A 27,281-nucleotide genomic window follows, 5' to 3' on the forward strand; every position below is an offset into this window, starting at 1 on the left:
CACAAGAAACTTTACATACACACACACACACACACCGGCATCACGGTCATGCTGGATAAGCACGTAAGGAGCGTGACAGAAGCGCTCAGAGAAACCTCGTCTGGGACGAGCACAAACAAACACCCAGATTCAACAGCATCCTGTTTCGCTCCACAAATAACCAAAGAGCAGAAATAACAATCCAATCCCGTGTGTCTATAAGGTTCTGCAGCTTGCTAACAGAGATAAGAACAGGAGTGTGGCTTTACAAAAAAGTCCTTGTGAAAAATCAGACAGGAGAAACTGAGCTTCAAACCCGTGCGGATCCGGTAAGGGGAGGGGGGGGGGGGATATGGTAATGCGAGATGCCAAGGTGAGCGCTGTCAATCGGGCCGCGGCCAGGTACGGGATTAGAATAATCCCTTAAAAGCTACTACACAGATTACAGTCACATAATGCAACAATGATTTACATTCCTGTCCATGAGGACGCAGAGAAGCAGACGCTCACGAGTGCACGTTCACACACACACAAATCTTTTTCAAAACGGCTCGTCATGTAAAGCACATCCAGCTCCTACACGAGTACAGCGATATGGGATTAATTTCTGTAATATGCGCTAATCAACAGGATCAAGAGCAGGATGCACGAATGCTGTTTACACACACACACACACACACACACACACACACAAATAGCGAGCGAGAGATCTGTACTGTTACTACTATTCTCACTTCGTGTGTTTTCATGAATGCTAACTGATATTGTCTGACGTTCATCTGATTCCAGGATGTTATCAGGTTACTGAAGCGCTCATGTTGAGAGCAGACTATTCCACCTTCAATGGGATGAAAGACGTTTCAGGTTCAAACCTCTCAAATAAATACTTACTTTAATTCAACTTGTCAAACTGTGAGGCTTTGTGACGTCACAAGTTCATTTCAAAATCTGTAAAAGTTAACATGGTTGACAGCGGTCTCAAAAGTAGCCGGTCACCGGCGGCAAATCGTCGGCTATGGCTTGTTATGCCGCCGGCTATTGTCAGTCGAGTCACAAAATTTAATATTAAATATTTCTGACAAAAAAAGCAAAAAAAGTTGTGAACGTAAATTACATCCGCATGTCATGTATGTCCGTTGCCGCGTCAACTGTGTTTACATCCTCGACACGAGTGCAGCCATTACTGCCGCTTGTGTTGCCAGATTGGGCGGTTTTAAGTGCATTTTGGCGGGTTTTGAACATATTTTGGGCTGTAAAACGTCAGCAGTATCTGGCATCATATTTTTTTACTTAATACAAGAAATTAATGGATGCCAACGTTTTTGCCAAAATGGTATTTTATTTTCCATTGTTTAGGCAGCTTCAGCATCATACTGTGAGATTCTGTTCAAATTGTTTTTTTCTTCTATGAAGCCTGAGCCATTTATTTTATTAGTTTATAATTATTGTTTAATTTAGTCTTCAGGAGAGACTGCCTGCACACAGTACTAGTATTAATAGTTTTTTTTTTCTTACATGAAAGCTGAGGCGTTTATATTATATTTTTAAGGTAACTTCATGTTGTGCTGTGAGGTTCTCTGCACTTTAACTTTTGAACCAACAGGTGCATTTGGATAAGTAAAGCCTATTTTTCTGCATTTTTGTAGTCCTGGTAATCTTTTATATTGGTAAAGTTGTTTATAGGATCATTCCTCAGTGTCTGTTTTTTTAATCAATAGTTTTTCAGTAATAACTTAATATTTAACATATCACTCAATTTTAAACAACCCCCGCGCCTCCCCCATAGTCTCCAAAATTTCTGTGGGAAACACTGGCGTGCGTAACAACGCTAATCAAGCTTAAGCTAGACGACCCGCCTCAAATACCCGTCCCGGGTAAATGTTATCCCAATTTTAGATGGCCTGTTCCAAACCATCCCGCCCCATGAAAAATTCGTACTTGCATCTCTCTCTCTCTATCTATATCCCTGCACGCTTTGCGTGCATTATGTCTGCCGCTGGCAGACATTTTACCATTTTGCACCCTGCTGTAAATTATTTGGACCCTGCTATTCTCCCAAACTTTGAAGCCCCTGGGTTGAGGATTGGTATATTGGCGCACACACACACACACACACACACACACACACACACACACACACACACACGGTATATCTGGCTATGATGCTGATGAAACACTTCACCAAACAAACAATCTCGACTGATCTAACGTTTCACAGCACTGCATGATCCAAGTGTGTGTGTGTGTGTGTGTGTGTGTGTATTCCAATACTCAGCGCTCTACACATCTAATCTAAGGTTCCAAAAATCGCTCTCAATAAGACAGAAACATCAGCACTGAAAAGCCTGCTTTCATATGCACCATTTTCTTGGTCCACCATCTGATCGGAGTCACTCCCCAGTCTGATATTTCATCTGCTTCAGGCTCTCTCTTCGTCTCAAGTCTCCCTGCAGTCTCATGTCCTGACACCAGGGGGCACTGCAGATCCAGGAGTCTCGTCCCCCCGTCCTCTCCATCATGAGCGCTCCATTTTTCAGTCCTGGCGTTACTGAGAGCGGCCATATTTCTCTCACCCATGCGTTTCCTATTGACATCTATGTATATTAATGACACGGTGGGTGATTTATGCGCCGCTGTAGCCAAGTCAACGCAGTTCATAAAAATATTGGCCATGCTCCGCTCCAACTGTCTGTGAATGTGTGGGAATGGAGGATCGGTTTTCTGTGCAGTAAGACGCTGCTGGAAAGCTTCTCAATCGTGAACGAGGTGTATGAGCGTTTTCACAACAAGTTGAAACAATTTATAAAAACATCGATGACACTTCATACACAACTGTTATACATATACTGAACTGCTTTCCAGCAATTCAGTGATGAACATCTCTGGGACATTCGCGATATGAACTTGGGTCGTTTTTGACAGACTGAGGATCAGAAAACCGCAGCCCTCAGCTGTGAGATTTTCTCCGTTCTGCTCAGCACACCTTCACAGAAGATGAAGGCTACGGTCACACTGCAGCTCGCGATGGGTTATCAATGAAAATGAGGTGTTTGGTGGCGATGCTTCCTTGAGCTTCGGGAAGTATTCCCAAACACATCACCTGCGAGGTGGAGACACTTCAAAAAGCAACTCGGAGAACATTCGCCGTGCATCGCATGATTGGTGGCAATGCTAACAATTTTTCATCAAGTGTTCGCAAACCCATCGCGAGCTGGAGTGCGACCAGGGCCGAACACAAGCACAAAACTATTCGGAGGATTCCCAGGCAAAGTCAAATGTCAAATTTTCGCTGAATTCCAGGACCTGTAAGGAAGGGAAAAACAGGCTGCCTTTGCACGGAGCAGACAAAAAACAGCCACGGTATTGTAAAACCGTTAATTTGCGAGTTTTGTTTCGGAGTTCACAGAACCTTTCAGTCCAAAAGTTGAAATTTTCACAACTTAAAGATCGTGAAACAACCTGATAAAGCAAAACACTGCTTGGAAAATATTACATTTTGAAAAACGGCAACTAAAATGTCAAACGTATGACAAACAAAAATCTCTGACTTAACTCCTCCCCCGCCCCCCCCAAAAAAAAGTTCAAATCCCTTGACTTTATCAGCCATCATTTATCAGCCACCTACAATGTAGTCCTTAGCACACTTCCCATGCCCCTTTTCCACCAAAGCAGTTCCAGGGCTGGTTCGGGGCCAGTGCTTAGTTTGGAACTGGGTTTTCTGTTTCCACTGACAAAGAACTGGCTCTGGGGCCAGAAAAACCGGTTCCAGGCTAGCACCAACTCTCTGCTGGGCCAGAGGAAAGAACCGCTTACGTCGGCGGGGGGTGGGTGGAGTTGTTAAGACCAACAACAATAACAAGACTGCGAAAGATCGCCATTTTTAAGCGACGAGAAGCAGCAGCTGTACAAACGCGAAGTCATCCATTATTATTATTGTTGTTGTTGCTGCTTCTTCCGTGTTGTTTTTGCTTCGATATTCGTGCCAAGGTTTATGCAAACGTAGCGACGTAACTGACATATACAGTGACGTAATGACGTGGCTTCCCTTAGTACCGCGAGCTATGGAAAAGCAAACTGGTTCTCAGCTGGCTCGCAAGTTGAACGAGTTGTGAACCAGCACCAGCACCGGCCCCGAACCAGCCCTGGAACTGATTTGGTGGAAAAGGGGTACCAGACAACTGAATGCACACCAAAACCCAGCTGTTTTCAGTGACTCACAGGACGACAGAGAGAACCAACAATCTATTGATCACCCTAACGACTCTCTAGGCCGTTCACACCCAGCCCCCAGTGACCCACACCAACACCTTAGGATTGCTTTTCATCCATGAGAGGATAAATACCTGATACTCCCTATTAGTCAGACAGAACTGTTAAGAAGCCTTTCGGATGAGAGGTGAAACGTCTTCAAGAATCTTCAAGCAAGTCCAGTTGCTCTCTTTTACCACCCACACTTGACTTTCCATGTCTGGAATAGACTTTTTAAAAATTCCTTGATATTCCAGAAATTCCATGATGTGTGGAACTCTTTACATGCCCCCTCCTTCCCCTTCGTGCTGGCCCACCCACTCTCTGAACTCTGGCAGATGTTTTTTTTTTTTTGCTCAAGAATTTCAGGTTTCAATACAGGGTGACGTTTCAGTCGGACTAAAACTCTTACATCTCAGTGTCGCGTAATTTGCACTGTGCTGTACTTTGCCCAATTTCCTTCATGTCTGTAAACCATAGTTAACGCAAATCAAGCTGAGAATCAGAACCATCGGCATTCCACAAACTGTAAAATTCACGCCCCCAACTCCACCGTCATCAAAAGGACAATCCCTTCGAAACACTGACTGAACTCACATTTTTCTCTGGAGCTGAACTTCAAATCAGTGTAAAATGTGATAAAATTGCAAGGTTGAAGTTGGAAACTCAGCAACTACAGCTCGTTGCTCATAATTGGCAGGTTACAAGTTCAAATCCCAGACCTGCCACTGAGTCACTGTTAGATCTTTTAATAATGTCCTTAACCTTCAAATCACTCTGCTTTATCGCCACGCTGAGATTAGATTCTCTAAGTCACATTCATTAACAGCATCTGGCGAAATGTATATTAATAAATGTAAATGCAGCCGATTTTAAACGGCGGTGTCCCAGAAACTTGTGCATTTATTACAGGTTTCACTTTACTTAAATACCAATGACAGAAAGCACTCGAGACAAAAGCACACCTGCGTTCGAGTCACTGAAACACAAAAGGCAAAGGCAACAACTGATTGCTGTGTGGGGTTGCGAACTTTTGTATGCATTCAAGCAAACATTTTTCTTACACTAATTTTAGATGCCAAATCAATTTCCATCAATTCCTGCTCCAATTAGGAGCCGAACGCACCGTCACTCTGATCGAACATCGAGCCAAAACATTTAATCAAGCCAATTAACAACCAACTGGATTGATTAGGCCGGTTAAGACTGAGTAAATTACCCATGCAAGACTTGTCTAGGGTTCCGCTCCTGTTCCAGGTTTCTAGCGTGAACTTGCACGAGCGACTCGAATTTCAGATAATAAGGTCATCGCGCCTGTGGCAGAATGGCATGTCAAGGTGTTTATCCTTCAAACTCGGGCGGAACAGCTGGAACGGGCTTCAGAGCTCAGAAAAACAGCCTGCCGTCTGTACTGATGCTCTCAGAAACCTCTCTCTCTGCCACATCCACTCAATAACACACAAATCCGCTGGGATTCCAATAAGCAAGAGTGATTTTATTGGATTTCATACCGACTTGGAGTGAAAGATACAAGTCTCAAGCACATCCATTGTGTGAATTGGAAATATTCCTTGTGTGGACACGTTTACACTTTCGCTATTGTCAGCGTTATAGTCGAGTCACTAAACCTCGAGTCCGAGTCCACACTCGAGTCCACAGTGTTCAAGTCCAAGTCATTAAAGAAAATTTCGACTCGGGTCCACTGTTGATCCGAGTCGAGTCCGAGAACAAGACTCCACCTGCACCATTTGACGGTGGCTGTTCCTGTCTTTATGTGAAAGCGTCTCTGCTACTGTGGTTCCTGCTCGACTGCCTCATTTTAGTTAACAGGCTACAGAAAAATAGCTTGTTCATCAATCAGCAAGCCCCGCCCACTATCAACAAGGCAAATAACATGAGACAGGGTTAACACTAGCTAGTTCATCGCTTAGCAAGCAAGCCCCACCCACTATCAACAGAGCAATGAACATAGCGTGTTACGTCCTTCTCTGGGTGGAGTCTCGCCAAATGACGATTGAAGTTCGAGGTTGTCCCCGTCGTCTCCTCGATAATTCTTCTGCATATGGAACACATAGCAGTGCATTTTTTCCCACTGCACGAGAAGTCTGGATAAGCAAAGCGGGCAATCCTATGGGCGTCCTCTCCAGGCATTTTGGCGCCATTAATGTCATTCCTGAACATGATGTACTGTATGGACAGGTGAATGTGCATTCTCTTGCACTAAATTAACGTAACTATAAATATCTTATGCCAAATTATTACAGCATGTTACAAAAAAATAAAGAAAAAAAAAATCAGAGTCCTCGTCTCCAATTTACGAGTCCGAATGCAGTTAATGCCCGAGTCCGAGTCATCAGTGCTCAAGTCCAAGTCAAGTCACGAGTGCTTAAAATTAGGGCATGAGTCGGACTCGAGTACTACAAGCCTGGCGATTGTGAAAGTACAAGCTACGGTATAGCAACGTCCAAAAAGCATTGATAAAAACACTAAGAATTCTCCATCTTGTTGCCTGCCGCCCCTTCTTGGGGTAAAATTCTCAACATACATCTCTGTACACTTAAAACGACAGATTCAAACCACCCTATTCAACCAGACTCACGACATGTCCATTATCCATCACAATGCAACATGTAGACCTTGACCCAATTTCGTCACCAGCCCACCTACCAGCATGTCTGGAGGAAACTGGAGAACCTGCAGGAAACCTACATCGACATAGGGGAAGAATTTCCGTGGAAAACTCACCCATACCCCTTTTCCACCAAATCAGTTCCAGGGCTGGTTCGGGGCCAGTGCTGGTGCTGGTTCACAACTCGTTCAACTTGCGAGCCAGCTGAGAACCAGTTTGCTTTTCCATAGCTCACGGTGCTAAGGAAAGACACATCATTATGTCGCTGTATACGTCAGTTACGTCGCTACGTTTGCATAAACCTTGGCGCGAATATCGAAGCAAAAACAACACGGAAGAAGCAGCAGCAGCAACAACAATAATAATAATAATGGATGACTTCGCGTTTGTACAGCTGCTGCTGCTTCTCGTCGCTTAAAAATGGCGATCTTTCGCGGTCTTGCTATTGTTGTTGGTCTTAACAACTCCGCCCCCCCGCTGACATAAGCGGTTCTTTCCTCTGGCCCAGCAGAGAGTTGGTGCTAGCCTGGAACCGGTTTTTCTGGCCCCAGAGCCAGTTCTTTGTCAGTGGAAACAGAAAACCTGGTTCCAAACTAAGCACTGGCCCCGAACCAGCCCTGGAACTGCTTTGGTGGAAAAGGGGCACTAGACAAGCTCGGGATCGACTGAGGGCTCCTGGAGCTCTGAGGTGGTCAAGAAGAGCAACGAAAGGACATTTTTTAAAGCAGTTGCGTAATGTATCAAGAGCGTGAAGATCTGAATTTAAATCTTGTTTCATTTTGTCAATATATCCAAGTTAGAAATATTTGAAAATCCAGCGTTTTATAAAATTTCCATTTCTGTCCGTTGCCCCGGTCACAAACCAGCAACCATTTTCCACTGGTTTAATTTTCCATTCGTTAGAAACAAGAGCGCTCTGAGAGCACAATATCCCCCGCTAGCAACTGTGCCATAATTCTGGTAAAATGCGACTGAATTGAACGAAATTACAATATGCGTATTACCGACATATAACAAAGAATCCTGCCAAGTTTTGTGAAATTCCTCCAAAAACTGTGAGAGGAGTTGATTTCAAAAGGTGAGCACCCTTCCCAGGACGGACGGACGGACATCACCACGACATAATCCCCCTTCGGGCCTTTCGACCAGCGGGGGATAAAAACCTCAATCAGAAATTAATCGACCAAAAAGTCAAAAATAAAGAGATTGAGAATTTTGAGTGTCAGGATAAGAATTACAGATAAAGGCTTCTTCTTGTAGATCACAATTCTGCACCTCGAAGGTTTAAAAGTAATACATCAGTGAAATTGGTCCATCCTTCGTGTTTAAACACAGACGCCAGACTTTAGCGGGTATGTTCGCTTTAAACTGTGGACACCGAGCATGACTAATGACGGCGGCGCTCGAATGCGCTGTGTATAAATAAGAGGCTCAAACTTTTGTTAATTCTCTTCAAAACAGTATCACTGATATTTAAACACCTTCTCATTTTTTCTCCATGAAAAAAATATTCGGAAAACCACTCATTCGTTCATTTTTTTTTTTAGGAAGGATACAAAATTTTCCCTCAGTGATCTGATCTTTCACGGCGCTAGACAGCAAAGTGTTCAGCTGATTTTATTGGAAAAATCGAGTCAACATGAGGGATTCGACCACTCGCTGACTGAACCAACAGTGAATATCACTAAAAAACCCAACATGGCGGCGCCTGTGAGTTTGGTGTATTGCATCACACAATGTTTAAAAAAAACAAAAACAAAAAACGATGCTTAAAGTAAAAGCTCATCACAACGCTACACAAAATTAACAAAATATTCCGTAAGTATTATTTATTCTTGAATCAACACTAGTTTTATGTAAACGCTTTTAAACATCTTTAAAGGCCAAACGAAAACATGCCATTCTCCCGTACAGACATCTGGGAGGTTCGTCAGTGCAACGGCGCGCTGTCAAACCTATCAAGAAGCTGTGTAGGATAACATATGTGACGCCTCACCGAATCCAGGGACACATGTCGGCCGAAACGAATCCGAGATAATCATAAAAGAAGCTTTTTTTTTTTCCGAAATTTGTGATTTTTGTTTTTTTCCATCATGTGCAAGTTGAGATCTTGAAGAATGCAATCAGTATTTCAGATAATAGATTTTGTTGGAAAAGCATACAGTGGTGCTTGAAGGTTTGTGAACCCTTTAGAATTTTCTATATTTCTGCATAAATATGACCTAAAACATCATCAGATTTTCACACCAGTCCTAAAAGTAGATAAAGAGAACCCAGTTAAACAAATGAGACAAAAATATTATACTTGGTCATTTATTTGTTGAGGAAAATGATCCAATACACATCTGTGAGTGGCAAAAGTATGTGAACCTTTGCTTTCAGTATCTGGTGTGACCCCCTTGTGCAGCAATAACTGCAACTAAACGTTTGCGGTAACTGTTGATCAGTCCTGCACACTGGCTTGGAGGAATTTTAGCCCATTCCTCCGTACAGAACAGCTTCAGCTCTGGGATGTTGGTGGGTTTCCTCACATGAACTGCTCGCTTCAGGTCCTTCCACAACATTTCCATTGGATTAAGGTCAGGACTTTGACTTGGCCATTCCAAAACATTCCAAAGCCATAAATGAGTATGAATGAATGTTTTTTGGAGCTGGTGCTAAACATACTGTACTAACGAAAATATTGTTTTGGTTTGTGAGTGGGTGGGTTGGTATGAGTGTAATGAGGGAATATGTATCTGTTTGTATGAGTGTGATGGGGGTGTGTGTATGGGGTGGGGGTGGGAGAGTGTGTGGTTTAGAGGTTGGGAATATGATGTTTATGTTGTGTGTAAGAGTTTATGTTTTGAGGAAAGTTATGATTATTAAGAAAAGAGAATTTATGTTGGTTAAAAAAATATATTGGTGTACAAAAAATGAGTAGTTCTGCTTTACCACAAAAAGGATTTAGGATGGGTCACTTAAATATTTGTAGTTTACGAAATAAAATTGATGATGTTTCTGATATTCTTAATGAATATAATCTACATTTGCTTGCATTAACAGAGACCCATCTGAATCCAGAAATAAATAGTGAAGTATTGAAAATAGAGGGATATAATATGTATAGACTTGATAGAGGTACGAGGGGAGGTGGGGTAGCTATTTATTGTCAAGACCATATTCCGGTTAAAACTAGGACTGATTTAGGATGCAATGGGGTGGAAATACTATGGCTGCAAGTTCAACTACTGGACATAAAGCCAATGTTGATAGCCTGTTGTTATAGGCCTCCAAATGCGACCACAGTGTATTTAGACAATATATGTAAAGTATTAGATAGAGTGTGTGATGCAAATTTTGAGGTATTTGTCTTAGGTGATTTCAATATTGATTGGAATGTGAATGAGTGTCCGATGAAATACAAGTTTCTTTCTTTAGCAGATACATGTAATCTATCACAAGTAGTTAAGAAGCATACTAGGATAAACAGAAGAACAGATGGAGTCAAATCTTCAACATGTATTGATTTAATATTTACAAATGTGTTCGAGTTGTGTTCAAAAGCAATTTCCATTCCAGTAGGCTGTAGTGATCACAACCTTATAGCCATTAGTAGAAAGACAAAAATCCCCAAGAGGGGTCAGAAGGTCGTTTTTAAACGAAGTTTTAAATATTTTAATGAAAATAGCTATAGTAATGAAATAAGAGAGGTTGATTGGTCTGAAGTATTGCTGGAGGAAGATCCAAATCTTGCTTTGGGTGTGTTTGATCGTTTAATACTCCCAATAGTTAATAAATATGCTCCTGTCAAAAAATTAACTGTACGAAATACTAGGTCACCTTGGCTAGATCAAGAACTTAAAGCATATATGAAAGAAAGGGATAGAGCCAAAATAGAAGCAGTAAAAACTGGTGGTGAACAAGAATGGAGTAAGTATCGTAAACTTAGAAACTTTGTAACGATGTTAAATAAAAATAAGAAGAGAGTGTATTATCATAAAAGGATTAACATGATAAGTATAGACAGTAAGGCTACTTGGAACATTCTAAATCAGCTAATGGGGAAGACGGGCAGATCCATACCATCATTTTTAGAGGCAGAGGGCAATTTTATCACTAAACCAGTAGATATAGCAAATTATTTGAGTATGTTTTTTAGAGATAAAATTCAGAAGTTAAATAATGGGATGGCAGTAAATGATGGAGGACTAGAACTTGCATCCAAACTTATCATAAATAAAGTTATGAAGAATAAAAGTTGTATTTTTCACTTTGATAAAGTTCAAGTGTCTACTGTTGAACAATGTATTAGATCGAGTAAGAATAAACCAGCTGGTATTGATAATTTGGATGCAAGGTTGCTTAAACCTGTTGCTGATGTTGTGGCTATTCCCATTTGTTATATAATTAATTTAAGTTTTGAAAAATCAATTTGCCCTGCGGATTGGAAGATAGCTAAGATTATTCCACTGCCCAAGAATAATAAAGAGATCTTCTCAGGGAAGAATAGTAGGCCAATAAGTATTTTACCTTTGTTAAGCAAAATTATGGAAAGAATAGCTTATGAGCAAATACAATATTATTTCTGTACAAATGATTTGAATACAGTACATCAACATGCATATAGAAAGGGGCACTCCACAGCTACTGCACTCACTGAAATGACCGATGAATGGTTGAAAGAAATAGATGTAGGTAAGATAGTTGGTTCTGTTTTATTAGATTTTAGTGCAGCGTTTGATATTCTTGACCATAGATTATTGGTGAATAAGTTACATTGTTATGGCTTTGATCAAGGTTCTGTTGCCTGGATAAGTAGTTACCTTAATAATAGGAAATATTGTGTGTATTTTAATGGTGGTTTTTCAGATGTTAGAGAGATGAATTGTGGAGTTCCACAAGGGAGTTGTTTAGGGCCATTATTATTTTCTATATTTACTAATGAGTTACCTTTAATTTTACAACAGTTGTCCATTACTATGTATGCAGATGACTCTACTATTTATGTAGCGGCTTCAACATCAAATGAGTTAGAAAAAATCCTAAATGATGAGCTTGTATTGATAAGGAAATGGGTTAATTTAAATAAATTGGTTCTAAATGTTGACAAAACAAAATGTATAGTATTGTCCTCTAAACGGGGAGGGAGAGTAGAATCAAAACTGAATGTAAACATAGATGATAAAACAATAGAACAGGTTACAGAAGTGAAATTACTTGGTGTGTTGATTGATAGTAGAATGTCGTGGACGAGTCATGTAAATGAAATGGTGAAGAAAATGGGTAGAGGAATGGCTGCAATTAGATATTGTAGAAAATATTTACCAGGATGCTTTGTTAAGCAATTAATGCAGGCTGTGGTTCTATCTCAGATGGACTATTGTACTGTAATATGGTCAAACACATCAGAAAATAATCTTCAAAGGTTACAGGTTGCGCAAAACAAAGCTGCACGTATAGTGCTTAATTGTTCTTTCAGAACAAGAGTGTTTGATATGTTAAAAACATTGAATTGGTTACCAGTTAAAGATAGGTTACATCACACTCTTCTTAGTTTTGTAGGAAATGTAATTATGACAAAGCGTCCTGTTACTTTGTTTAAATCTTTGATGTTTTCTAGTAATATACATACATACTTTACAAGACATTCAGTACAGAGAAGATTTTTGTTGCCTGCGTATAGAACAGGGGCTGGGCAGAGAACACTGCATTATAGAGGAATGTTAGCATGGAATTCTTTACCCTGTTTTTTGATTAATGAAGTAAATGAGAAAGCTTTTAAAATTAAATTAAAACTGTATTTGTTTACTCAAAATATATGATTATTTTCTATTCCTCTATAAATAGGATATGTGGTACGATGACTAATTGATGGGACCAACATATTTGAAACAAATTTATTTCCTCTTTTGTTTTTTGTTTTTATTTTATGTTTTTGTTTGTACAGTTTGTAAAAATGCATGTCTATATTAAAAAAATTTAAGGAATTGTAAGTTTGACCACAGGGACAACAGCACCCTTCTGTGAAGGGGAAGCTGATGTGGATCAATATAAATAAAATAAATAATAAAAAAAACATTAACTTTATTCTTCTTTAACCATTCTTTGGTAGAACGACTTGTGTGCTTAGGGTTGCTGTCTTGCTGCATGACCCACCTTCTCTTGAGATTCAGTTCATGGACAGATGTCCTGACATTTTCCTTTAGAATTCGCTGGTATAATTCAGAATTCATTGCTCCATCAATGATGGCAAGCCGTCCTGGCCCAGATGCAGCAAAACAGGCCCAAACCATGATACTACCACCACCATGTTTCACAGATGGGATAAGGTTCTGATGCTGAAATGCAGTGTTTTCCTTTCTCCAAACATAACGCTTTTCATTTAAACCAAAAAGTTCTATTTTGGTCTCATCCATCCACAAAACATTTTTCCAATAACCTTCTGGCTTGTCCATGTGATCTTTTGCAAACTGCAGATGAGCAGCAATGTTCTTTTTGGAGAGCAGTAGCTTTCTCCTTGCAACCCTGCCATGCACACCATTGTTGTTCAGTGTTCTCCTGATGGTGGACTCATGAACCTTAACATTAGCCAATGTGAGAGAGGCCTTCAGTTGCTTAGAAGTTACCCTGGGGTCTTTTGTGACCTCGATGACTATTACACACCTTGCTCTTGGAGTGATCTTTGCTGGTCGACCACTCCTGGGGAGGGTAACAATGGTCTTGTATTTCCTCCATTTGTACACAATCTGTCTGACTGTGGATTGGTGGAGTCCAAACTCTTTAGAGATGGTTCTGTAACCTTTTCCAGCCTGATGTGCATCAACAACGCTTTTTCTGAGGTCCTAAGAAATCTCCTTTGTTCGTGCCATGATACACTTCCACAAACATGTGTTGTGAAGATCAGACTTTGATAGATCCCTGTTCTTTAAATAAAACAGGGTGCCCACTCACACCCGATTGTCATCCCATTGACTGAAAACAGCTGACTCTAATTTCACCTTTAAATTTACTGTTAATCCTAGAGGTTCACATACTTTTGCCACTCACAGATATGTAATATTGGATCATTTTCCTCAATAAATAAATGACCAAGTAGAATATTTTGTCTCATTTGTTTAACTGGGTTCTCTTTATCTACTTTTAGGACTTGTGTGAAAATCTGATGATGTTTTAGGTCATATTTATGCAGAAATATAGAAAATTCTAAAGGGTTCACAAACTTTCAAGCACCACTGTACATTTTTTGTTGCAAATCGTCTCGTTTTTGTCAGGACTGTAGCCTGCTGGGGGGTGTGGGTAAATTACCATATGGGCCATTCACATGATGATTTAAGTCTTTTTTTTTTTTCGCGAATCAGCTGTATGATACGAGCTGAGCTCGTGGCTACTTAAGCTGCATACAGGCGTGTAATTTCACTATGGAATGAGGAAGCTAAACAGAGCACAGAGGAGCTGAAACACCGCGAAGCAAACTGACACACGGTATTTACATCGGAGATGACCATTTCTAGCAAAAAAACCCGACCAAAAGGAAGCTAGGATTACATTCCATCGGAGGCATTGGTGTGTGCAAGGCGCCGTTTCTCTTTCTGATGGGGTGAGTTTATTAATCTAAGGCTGTGTGGTTATTTTTGCATGTAACGGAGTGTTGTGGTTTGGTTAAGCCTAGGTCACAACCGGACGTACAATTTTTTGGCTGTGTGATTTTTGGTGTTTCCCAAATCACTGCTTTTTTTTTTTTGTTCATGGAGAAAGACGCGCGTTGGCCGTAAGTTTGTCTTGCAACCTGAAAAAAACGTAAGCGCCCGTAGAGTTTGTTTGACATGACAAAGAACCTCTGCGGCCGGTCTGCGGCTCGAAAATCAGCACATCACACGCGTGTTCTCGTGCTTTTCACGCGCCCTCCGTGCGTTTCTTGCGTTTTTTGCATGTAGACCGGCTGTAGGAGCGCGTACCGTACGGCCGGTTGTGACCGAGGCTTTACATGAAACTAGCGTTGTGTTAGTTGTGTCATCATCGTGCTCTCTTTCTTTCTTACGGTGTGAGTAATTTTTCAACCACAAAACGTTAAAGTATACTTTAGGACTTATTTTTGTACTTCATAATTGTGTTGGGCATACTTTGCATGGAAGGAAAATTGACATGGTGATCTTTGTTTACATGAAAGTAGCATCGTGCTAGCTCGTAGGGGGTAGGGCTTTCCTTAATATCATGCAAATGAGCACCATTATGTGCCCGCCCTACACCCAGAGTAGCTGAGATGGAAAACTTTAAGGGCGATTTTCTCCCTTTTCTGTTTTAAGAGGTATACACTTTCAAAAGGCCACACATTCTTCAAATATTGTCAGATCTCCACATGGAAGGCATCATTGGAAAGCTTAGAAACTGTACTTTCTGATTCTGTCAATAACTCAAAATGCCCCCGGGCAGACATGCGTCCCTGGATTCTGGATTTGGGCACATACATCATAAGAAGAAATTTCTGGAAATACATGCCTGCACACATGAGTTTCCTGCTTTAAATGACATCCAGATAACTAGAAAAGACCATTTATCCTCCCAAATGGGTAATTTTTAGATAATCCCTAACAAACCTGGACCAAAAGTACCAAAGATACAGAACGTAATAAGAATACCGAGTGTATTTATGGGACAGATTTAACTTTGTAGCTCCAGAACAGAACTCAGGAAGCAAATGTCAGACACTTGGCTGCTTTATGCGATGATGATATAATCCCAAGGATTTTCGGTGACTCCACAGCTCTTGTTAAGCAAATGCTAACGCTTCGTTTCGCTGGTCATCTGTTCGGACAGATATTCCATTTTAAAGTGCCTAATCCAGTGCAATTCAAGCCTCATTTCGATCCAGCGCTGTGTTAGATAATGCACATGACACTAGATCCAAAACGCCATTGGTGCTCGACAGTCATTTTTCACATGACGGCCTCTGTGATGCCTATACCGACTCAGACACCACGATCGGGGTAAAATACGATTACAGCAAATCAGACTCCCCTCCAGTGCAGAGGAACACCCGTTCCATATCAAAGCTCTTAAATAAAACAAACACTCCTGGGTGTTTTTTCCTCCCACCCCTTCACTGGAGACTAGGGGCATGACAGAACCATTATCACTCGCAAACACACCCCTAACCCCCACCTACACAAGGCGCTAATCAGCTCACGGAAAGGCATCTCTCTTTTGTAAACGGCGAACAGATGCTGGATGCTGTTCGCGTCATTGTTCGGCTTATCTCCGCAACCCAGCTGGTTCGGTTAACCACCGCGTTCGAGCACCTTTGCTAACCTTCAGCCACTTTCCGCAACAGGTTAGTTAGCCGTGAGGTTTGAAGGGTGGGGAAAAAAAGCTTCACAGTGAGGAAAATACAATTCGATTCAACTTGGCGGAGTGGCTTCCCGTTGCTTTAACCCATCGGAAGACTTCAGTAATGGTATTTGTAATGGGTGCGTAGGAGCTAATAGGCGTTTGAGCATCCTGTGTGCAGCATTCTGATCATTAAATATTAACACGCAAGCGAAGACGAGCTTCTTGAAGGTAATACTTCAAATTCAAAAGGCATCTTTTCAGACGTTGGGATGTTGGACTCCAGACAAATCCACAAACGTGCGTGAAACTGTCAAGACGCCAGCATGCGGCTACAACTTGACCAGCAGGGATATGCACGTCGAAAACTCACCTTCACGTCATTTGCTGAAGTTCTGAAGAGATTTAATCTGAGTGCTCAGTGGCAGCAAAGGTGTGAATCAATGATAGCACAGCTAGAGTGATTGGGGATATTTTATATATATATATTTTTTGCCTTGTGACTTCTTTTATATTGCTACCATTCGATCGAATCTAGGAGCTATTTTTCATTCCCGTTAATCCGCTCCCATTGGCTCGGCTGCTCCTCTGCCATGGGACACTGAAAAGCATAGAAGGAGACACAGAACGAGAGAGATGGCTTGGTCTGAGGCTGTTATTGGGGACTGAGATTGGCCCTGGCAAAAAGGGGATAAGAGGGAAATAATTATCCAGTCTGCTGGAGCATGACGGCTCCTCCTCTCGCCTCGAGTGAGAGAGGCGAAGCATCGTGTCAAGAAATCAGTTCGGAAATCCAGAGAAACATGCTGTTTTCGCCATCCTGACACTGTATCCCCAAACTGCCTCTGTGTGTGTGCACGACGGCCACAACAAGCCCGATTCCTTGGCTGGAGGTTTGAGGCGTGGGTTGTTATGGTGCTTAGATTTCTAAATAAAAGAGCAGAGCACAAAAAAATGGGGGAAAAAAAAAAATCCCGAAGCAAAAATGTGCAGGAAAGCACTGCAGAAGAAGCAGCAGCATCAAATGAAGATTCCCGCTCAAGTCCTTTTTAAAGCTAGACGGCCTTTCGATTTCATAAAATCAGTGAAATTTAGTTCCGTCTGAAATGTAGTCATTGTGATATATGTTTATTTCCGTAATATCTCACAAAATATCAGGCCATTCTGCGGCTGGGAAGTTATTTAATTTGAGGGGATTAAAGCAAATAATGTGCATGAAATCGCTCGCTTCGTGCAGTCAAGCAGACAGAGGAAGTCCGTGTGTGAGAGCAGGTTTACCTTTGAGCGTGCACTGACAGTTCCATCATTCTGTCGCTAAACGAACAGCTGATCACACCGAGGTGCTCGCTGAGCGCCCATATTTATTAGTTTGGTCCTGCGTTTCCTTTCCTTCGTATATAACATAACGTCTTTTCTTCTCGCTTTCTTTCCATTACTGTAGTCGCTCTTTCACGTTTCATTCGCACACTCACGTCCTCCATTTTTCTCTCCTGTTTCAAATTTGTATCCCACAATGCCTTGTGCGAACAAGGAAAGCCCACCACGTGATGCATGATGTAGTATCTTGTATTGCGTCATGGTGAAGCAGGAAAAAATAGCGGAGAATTTAGGGCCACGTGGAGATAAATTCATTAATTGTTCTATTTAAAATATCTCATCTCATCTCATTATCTCTAGCCGCTTTATCCTGTTCTACAGGGTCGCAGGCAAGCTGGAGCCTATCCCAGCTGACTACAGGCGAAAGGCGGGGTACACCCTGGACAAGTCGCCAGGTTATCACAGGGCTGACACATAGACACAGACAACCATTCACACACCTTCACATTCACACCTACGGTCAGTTTAGAGTCACCAGTTAACCTAACCTGCATGTCTTTGGACTGTGGGGGAAACCGGAGCACCCGGAGGAAACCCACGCGGACACGGGGAGAACATGCAAACTCCGCACAGAAAGGCCCTCGCCGGCCACGGGGCTCGAACCCGGACCTTCTTGCTGTGAGGCGACAGTGCTAACCACTACCTATTTAAAATCTCATTCATCTCATCTCATTATCTGTAGCCGCTTTATCCTTCTACAGGGTCGCAGGCAAGCTGGAGCCTATCCCAGCTGACTACGGGCGAAAGGCGGGGTACACCCTGGACAAGTCGCCAGGTCATCACAGGGCTGACACATAGACACAGACAACCATTCACACTCACATTCACACCTACGCTCAATTTAGAGTCACCAGTTAACCTAACCTGCATGTCTTTGGACTGTGGGGGAAACCGGAGCACCCGGAGGAAACCCACGCGGACACGGGGAGAACATGCAAACTCCACACAGAAAGGCCCTCGCCGGCCCCGGGGCTCGAACCCAGGACCTTCTTGCTGTGAGGCGACAGCACTAACCACTACACCACCGTGCCGCCCCCTATTTAAAATAAACCAATAAAATTTGAAGTCTGTGATTCAAATTCAGTAGCGTTCGGTCACTAAACAAAAATAATTGGGTGTCGGGGAAAATTCTTTTTAATGACCTACACTTAAACTCTGAAAGGCGGTCTACCTTTAAGTCAATTGGAAAGATGACCGCTAAGGTCCTATTCCACACCACAAGGGGCAGAAAAAAGCCAAGCACCAAAGAAGACAACAAAAAAAGCCTATTTTCTGAACTGTGTATTTCAGTTTTTGGTTTCCTCAAGAGGTTGCTTCTTAAGTAGCAAAAAAAAGCATGTGATTTGGTGTGCAAAGCTCTCCATCATCGACAAGACTGGTTGAAGTTTTAAAAAGTACGAACTGGGTTGAAACACACTTTCAGAAAATACAAATTACCACAGTGCATCACACGCTCAGACATTTCTTTGCCAAGAACTCCAGCCAGGAAATGAGACACTCATTGTGTCCTTGAGGCTGCTATTTGTTTATCTTAACCTCTTGGTAGCCTCCGTTGCCAACTTGAGTGCCTGCAACAACCTTGGTTGGTCAACCGATGCCCGATTGTTTTCGACAGTCAAGATTCAGCTGCCTTTTTCTACTTTTCCTGCAAGCTGACTTGGCGATGGACTTCCTGTTGTCCCAAGTTACCCAGGTTTGCAAACACCATGTTCCCTTATTTCAGAGTAGAATACTGAATTTCAGATTTTTGCACATTTCTACATAAATTTGCACAAACAAACTTACGATAAGAGATTTTTAAAACTCTCATACGATTTCCCAAAACAACTGGGCCTATTCTGATATGGAAGACGTCAACGTGACGTGATGAAGGAGCCCTTCGAGTCAAGGTTGCGTTGTTTACTTCCTGTCCACACACTTAGACTACGTTCAGACTGCACCCTGAAACGACCCATATCTGATTTTTTTGCCCATATACGACCTGTATCCGATTTGTTATTGACAATCTGAATGACACAGATCCGATTTTTTTCACATGCGACCCAGGCCGCTTGGATATGTGGTCCTAATTCCGATGCATATCCGTTATTTTCACATGCGACTGCAGTCTGACCGGACAGGTCGCATTCATGCGACCTACACGTCATCAACAAGAGACAAACGTCACTATTCTGCGTTGGCGAATCCCGACTTTGGTGGAAAACAACAACAACATTTGTACAGTTGTCAGAATTTAAATAGACTTTTATAGAATTGATCAAGCTAATGGTGGATTTGGTAGGGACCTGGATGTTGATCTGTTAGCCTGATTAAATAAAACAGTTTCTATAACTGATTTATAACTTAAACCATCCTGTATTACAAGATTGTTCTGGAAATTTCCAGTAATTTGACACCTTCGGTCTCATTAAGGCCAATTTATGCCGACAACGCAGTCCTCGCAGACGGCGCCGCAGATAGCGTCTGCGTAGCCCCCCCACCTTCGCAGACGCTCTGTGCGCACCTCCCAAAAATTGTGACCACCGCAGAAGCCTCGCAGACAGCGTCGCAGACAAGAGGGCTCTGATTGGTCCACTCTACATCCGCTGTACACGCACTTCCGCTTCCCTACTTTCCCGGTTTGGTTTGTTTTCACGACCGCCATTTTTAAAAACACGAGCGAAGATGGAGCAGCACGAAGAGCGGTTGATCGAGGAAGTGAGGAAGTACGTACATCTATACGACTCCAGTTCTAGTCATTATAAGTAACCAGAGGATAAACACTCCAGTAACCACACCCACCAACTACTCCTAGCGATTTCGCGACTTCGCGCCCCCTTGCGTTGTGGCGGTGAATAACATCGCGCACGCCTATTACTCCCCGCTCAACGATAAATTACAACTGTCTGCGAAAAGCCATCTGCGAAAGCCTTGTCGCAAGAGCATGCAGAGGCCTTTTGTCTGCTGCCCACATTAATCAGATTATTGTGTGAGTTCCGCCGCCGCCACAAAAACCACATCGCCAGGTCTCGCCTCATCTCCATGCTTTACTTGCAAACTTGAAGAGTGCGCTTTTTTTTTTGTTTACGTATTACGTAGATGTGCTTATTACGTGTCAATTTGCGCATGCGGGACACTTTTGGGTCGTTTTCCGTTCATATTGGAGATCGCATACAAGTCTCATATAATTGGTAATGTGAACGGCCTAACAAAAAAAAAAAAAAATCGGATTTCACAACAAATCTGATATGGGTCGTTTCAGGTTGCAGTCTGAACGTAGTGTTAGTCATGTACGGTACTGACCACTAAGCGGCGCGGAAGACACCTTCAAGCCGTCGTGCTCCAAACTGAGGATGATTAGAGAGATGACGACATCACTGACTGAAGTCCTGGAGTTTTGAACAGCCTTCGAGTCCTTACTTCTTTCTGGGACGTGATTGAGTCTCTCTCTCTCTTCGATTACCCGTCTCTCACAGAGCCTCTCTCACTCTTACTCTCTCTAGTGAAAAGAAACTAATCAAGGCAGAAATAGATTTGCAGTCTCGGTCTGGAGGCGTGCGTGTGCAGTGAAGACTGCAGTGTCCCGGTGAATTGATGCTCGAGTCGGTCATATCCGCCTCAAGGTCTCCAGCTTGTTGTGTGAAGGTGGAAGGGTTGTGAACTGTGACAGCTACGGTATGACACAACCCATCACGGATGAGCGAGGAAGGCCTTTCAGACCGGCTGCCTTTCAATTCCCAGCGCAGCAGAGTCCCAGACTAAGGTTTATTAGGGTGAGAATGGCAATGCAACACAGAGAGATGTAGACGTGTCCACACACGTCCAAACACACACACACGGATGAACACGAAGCCAAACAGACTGAGAAGAGTTAAACATAATATCATGTGAAATATGAAAATACGAGATGAAATTGCGAACTGCGGGATCGTTTTAATAAAAATTAAAAACATCTCGTCGTTTGTCAGAGCTAGTGTTTCTCAGGAGTTCTTTGAATAGTTGAGGCTTCAAGCTGTTGGGAAAGTTCTGTCCCCCAGAGGAACAAAATGAAAAACGCTTTGTATGCTAGAAAGAACTTTAAGACTGTACATTGTGAAAAGGAAATGGGAGGCAAGCAGATACGTTCTTTCAGAGAAAACCGTCAAGGTTTCTAAAGGCTCTTTTAAAATGGAGTTTTATTTGGTTGCATTTAACCCTTGTACTGCTGCTGCAGTGTTCTCTTTCTCCAGTTTGTGACTTTCCACAAGGGTTTCCCTTTGAGGAAAGGTTCCACGGAGAACCCCTTTCAAAAGCTAAAAATGATCCAACAATTTGTCGCCCCATATGTTCACGATTTAGTCATGAAATTTTTCGTGATTATTTGTGTAAACCTTAAAGCGAGACCACCTTTCAGATTTTTCAAGCGTCGCTCATAAAAATTATTTTCCCCGACAGCCAATTATTTTTGTTTCGTGACCGAAAGCTACTGAATTCGAATCACAGACTTCAAATTTTATTGGTTTATTTTAAATAGAACAATTAATGAATTTATTTCCACGTGGCCCTAAATTCTCCGTTATTTTTTCCTGCTTCACCATGACGCAATACAAGACACTACGTCACACATCACGTGGTGGGCTTTCCGTGGTAGCGCAAGGCATTGTGGGATACAAATTTGAAACAGGAGAGAACTAGATAGAACTCGACGCCAACTGCGTCGATGGGGATGCCTCCGCCCGGGAGACTACACGCCTTATTAAGTTGTGATTTGGGGATGGACATTTGACCTCACAGTAATCTTGACCTGGTGAAATTACTTGTATCAGCCTTGGAGATATTGTGTTCACAAGGTTTTCGGACAGACATTTGACCTCACAGTGACCTTGACCTTAGACCTCGTCTTGTCTCGTCTTCTTCCGCTTATCCGGGACCGGGTCGCGGAGGCAGCAGTCTAAGCATGGAAGCCCAAACTTCCCTTTCCCCAGACACCTCGGCCAGCTCCTCGGGAAGAACACCGAGGCGTTCCCAGGCCAGCCGAGAGACATAGTCCCTCCAGCGTGTCCTGGGTCTTCCCCGGGGCCTCCTCCCGGGGGGACATGCCTGGAACACCTCCCCAGGGAGGCGTCCAGGAGGCATCCGAAAGAGATGCCCGAGCCACCTCAGCTGGTTCCTCTCGATGTGGAGGAGCAGCGGCTCTACTCCGAGCTCCTCCCGAGTGACTGTGCTTCTCACCCTATCTCTAAGGGAGCGCCCAGCCACCCTGCGAAGGAAACTCATTTCGGCCGCTTGTATCCGCGATCTTGTTCTTTCTGTCATTACCCAAAGCTCATGACCATAGGTGAGAGTCGGAACGTAGATCGACCGGTAAATTGAGAGCTTCGCCTTTTGGCTCAGCTCCTTCTTCACCACGACGGACCGGTAAAGCGACCGCATCACTGCGGAGGCTGCACCGATCCGCCTGTCGATCTCACGCTCCATCCTTCCCTCACTCGTGAACAAGATCCCGAGATACTTAAACTCCTCCACTTGAGGCAGGACTTCTCCACCAACCTGGAGAGGGCAAGCCACCCTTTTCCGACCTTAGACCTTTTGATCTCAAAATCTAATCAGTTTATGTTTGTCCCAAAGCGCACAAATGGTGAAAGTTTGGTGAAATTCCTTTCATCAGCCTTTGAGATATCGTGTTCACAAAGTTTCGGGATGGACGCACGCACGGACGTACGCAGGGACAACCCGAAAACATAATGCCTCCTGCACCTTACGGTAGCGGAGGCATAAAAATCGAGGACGCGAGTGTGTGAATGAAACGTGAAAGACCGACTACAGTAACAAAGAAAGCGAGAAGAAAAGACGTGATGTTATATACGAAGGAAAGGAAACGCAGGACCAAACTAATAAATATCGGCGCTCAGCGAGCACCTCGGTGTGACCAGCTGTTTGTTTAGCGACAGAATGATGGAACTGTCAGTGCACGCTTAAAGGTAAACCTGCTCTCACACACGGACTTCCTCCGTCTGCTTGACTGCACGAAGCGAGCGATTTCATGCACGTTATTTGCTTTAATCTCCTCAAATTAAATAACTTCCCAGCCGCAGAATGGCCTGGGATTTTATGAGATATTACAGAAATAAACATATATCACAATGGCCACATTTCAGACAGAACTAAATTTCACCACTTGTATGAAATCGAAAGGCCGTCTAGCTTTAATACCATACAAATGCAGTCTCGAAAATACCTAAAATACCCGTGGCATTTATATTCCCCAACAGTTGCCTCCATGAATTTATTAATTTTGCCGGTTTCGTTGTAAATAAGTAGCCGAGCACTTGGCAACAATTAAGAACTGATTCTTCTGAGAGTGAACTGCAAATTATCCCAAAATGAGCCTGAGTAAACAGATTTCATGTCAGGACGAAGAAAGGAAAAGGAAAAAAAGGAAAGCAAGCAAGCAACAAAGCTCCAGATAGTTCTCTCCATCTTTCAATATGTTTCTCTCCACATCTTTTTCAAAGAATGCACACTCTGAATTCCAGGCAGGATGACAGAGAGAGAGAGAGAGAGAGACAGACGAACAAAGAGAGTGAGATATGACTAACCTTAGCCAAAGGCCAGTGAATAAAAGGAAGGGAAACATAAACCAAGCACCAGTGTGACACTCACGCAAAGGCAAGAAGACAAATAAGCAGTGATGGAATGACTGAATCAGAGAGCGAGTGGGTCAAGAAGCATAAAGAGAGAGCTAGAGAGAGAGAGAGAGAGAGAGAGAGAGAGAGAGAGATGATTGATAGCAGCTGAATTGTCACATGTCAGTCAGAACTGGGATTTCATTTCCTCTTGCACACTCCCAGCATGCCACACACACACACACACATATGCACATGCACAAGCATGCCAAGGTGGCAGACAAAGATTTAACAAAGCAGGAACAGCACTGATTTCAGGCATACACACATCCAAACCTGAGATGTCCTTCGGATGGTGAGGACCAACATACCCGTCAGAAGGACCGCAGATGACGGATTACTCGCAAAATAAAGACGCTACACGACGTACACACACTCAAACTCTGCTTCACACTGGATGAACAGAGAGTCACTGTGTGCGCTTTACCACATCCCATCCAATCCCATCTCTGTACTTTAATTTACAAGAACTGCAGGGAGATGTCTCAAGGGCTTACACAACTAGTCTCTCTAGCCATCTGGGACTTTATGCATTCTACATGCTACCTGCTTTTCTTATGTCCTCTCTAATTAGAAGAAACCTTTATTTATTCGTCACATGCACACTTCAAGCACAGTGAAATTCATCCTCTGCATTTAACCCATCTGAAGCAGTGAACACACACACACACACACACACACACACACACACACACACACACACACACACACACACACACACAGCAATGGGCAGCCACACCAGAGCGCCCGGGGAGCAGTCAGGGGTTCAGTACCTTGCTCAAGGGCACCTCAGCCCAAGGCCGCCCCACGTCAACCTAACTAGATTGCGTAGCTGGGCTTAACCATTACTCAAGCCAACTTCATACCATGGAAGGCTGCAACACACACTGCCTCAGGATCTGATTCATTACGGCTCCTTTACCTTAAAGTGCCATTCCACCATTGGATGTATTCTTCGGCATAAAATACAATATATTTTGACAACATATATAAATGGTATCACTAGACAGAGAAATCTTTTAGCTTCAAAATGATATATCAAACATAATTTTTTGACAACGACAAGTATATTAATTTTGCGACCAAAATCACCTACCCTTTTAATTTCCGCGCGTGATGTCATCGGCAGGTTCCCCTTCTTGTGTATCACGTGACGTGTGACGTGGCACATATCAGCAATGGCGGATAGAACGCGATAAAAATAATACCAATAAATCTAGCTAATACCAATAAATCTAGCTAACTGAAAGATTAACTCAAAATTTTTCGCAATTTTTTTGGCCCCCATATACGAGGAGAAATGACTCTCTCACTTTGGGCGTTTCCTGGTCTAAAAATAGACCGACACGTGGTACACAAGAAGGGGAACCTGCCGATGACATCACGTTTCACTACCGCGCGGAAATTAAAAGGGTAGGTGACTTTGGTCGCAAAATTAATATACTTGTCGCTGTCAAAAAATTATGTTTGATATATCATTTTGAAGCTAAAAGATTTCTCTGTCTAGTCATGTTGTCATAAAATATATTGTATTTTATGCCAAAGAATACATCCAATGGTGGAATGGCACTTTAAGTATCTCCAATGGCTGTTGCTGTTTCTTAAGATACGGACCATTATGGACGTTGTTTGGAAGCCCATGTAAAACGTCTTTGTCCAATGAAATCTGTTGAAGACTTGCATGCCCCATTTTCACCAATACAAAGCCAGTCAAAAAGCCAATTCACTGAAAATATGCTTAGACATTATTACCGCCATCAATGAGGTTATGTTTTTGTTGCGGTTTGTTTGTTTGTTTATCAGACTTTAAGCGGGATCGTGCAAAACCTACTCACCCAATTTCTATGAAACTTGGTGGAAGGTCGTCACTTGGACCAAGGAAGAATCCATTAAATTTTGGAGTGGATCCGAGTCATGGCGGCGCCTTGGTGAAAGTCTGCGCTCAACAAGTGCAAGAACATTCATTTTTATAGGAACAACTCGATTCCAAGGACTTGTACTGCAGATGTTCCAGAAAATCAAAGACTGAAAATAAATGGATTAAAAACGTGTTTATGGCAGCGGGGCGTGGTTGAGCATCAGCGGTGGATAGAGGAGAGGCGGGTCAGCAGGGAACACATGATGATTCTGGGTAGCACCTGCTTATTTATTTGTGTCTTGTGTGTGCTTTCAGGACGCCCATAACCAAAAAGAGGGAGAGAGATGGCCGAGCAACACTGAGCTGTGTGTGAGCACATGTGCTGAACAAGCCAAAATTGTTAAAAAAAAAAGTCGCAAGAAAATAAAGCGCACGCTTGCACTGTCGCAAACCTGCCTCCTGACAAACCCCACAACTGTTTCACTGGAGCTGCAACCCAGGGGATTGATGGAGATCCGCTGCCGTGGTGTCCTCGTCCCTTGCACCACCAGTACTTCCGCTCACTGACGCTCATGACCTTGGCTGCCAGTTTGCCTTTACCCAACAGCTCTAGGATGCCTGTCGCAGGTGGCTGCTGGCATTGACCAAGATTCACCGAAGCAGTTCGTCGCCCAGCTACTGGAGGGAATGGTGGAATAGATCCAGTGCCATCGTCCAGCATTGCTGGAGTAGGCGATCCAGCTGGCACTGGATCAGTTGATGGTGTTTCTTAGGAGATGCAGGCACTCTGCCCCATCTCTCTCTCTCTCTGAAGCCAGTTCCCTGAACTCGGATTCCTCCCCTTTCCCTCTCTCTCTGAAGGGTCCACTAACTCCCTCTCTCTACATATGTACAACTGTCCATGTCCATCAGAACCGGGACAAAGCCCAGGCAGGTTTGCAGGTGCATCAGGAAAACCAGGCAGTTCCAGAATCAGCATTTCCTCTTGGAAGCGGGACTACTGATCCGGATTCCTGAAGTGCCACAGGCCTCCCTCGATCGAGCAGGAACCTACAGTGCATCAGTGAGTATGCTCGGGAGTACGCATAAGGCCTTGGTGGACTTGGGGTGCAACCAGACAAACTGCCCATTAAAACCTGATACAATGCAGGTCATTGTGGAATGCATGATTGGTGAAGGTGAAATGTGTGCACGGGGATATTCTTGAGTATCCGCCAGTGCTGGTCATTATTAAATTCTT

General features: G+C 43.0%; 1 protein-coding gene across 1 annotated transcript in view; it reads right to left on the bottom strand.

Moving 5' to 3' along the window:
* The window catches only part of suclg2 (succinate-CoA ligase GDP-forming subunit beta), a 198,436-nt gene that overhangs the window by 21,948 nt on the left and 149,207 nt on the right, over positions 1-27,281 (bottom strand). The window lies entirely within an intron of this gene.

Source organism: Neoarius graeffei, chromosome 26, assembly GCF_027579695.1.
Source record: "Neoarius graeffei isolate fNeoGra1 chromosome 26, fNeoGra1.pri, whole genome shotgun sequence".
Taxonomy (NCBI): Eukaryota; Metazoa; Chordata; class Actinopteri; order Siluriformes; family Ariidae; genus Neoarius; species Neoarius graeffei.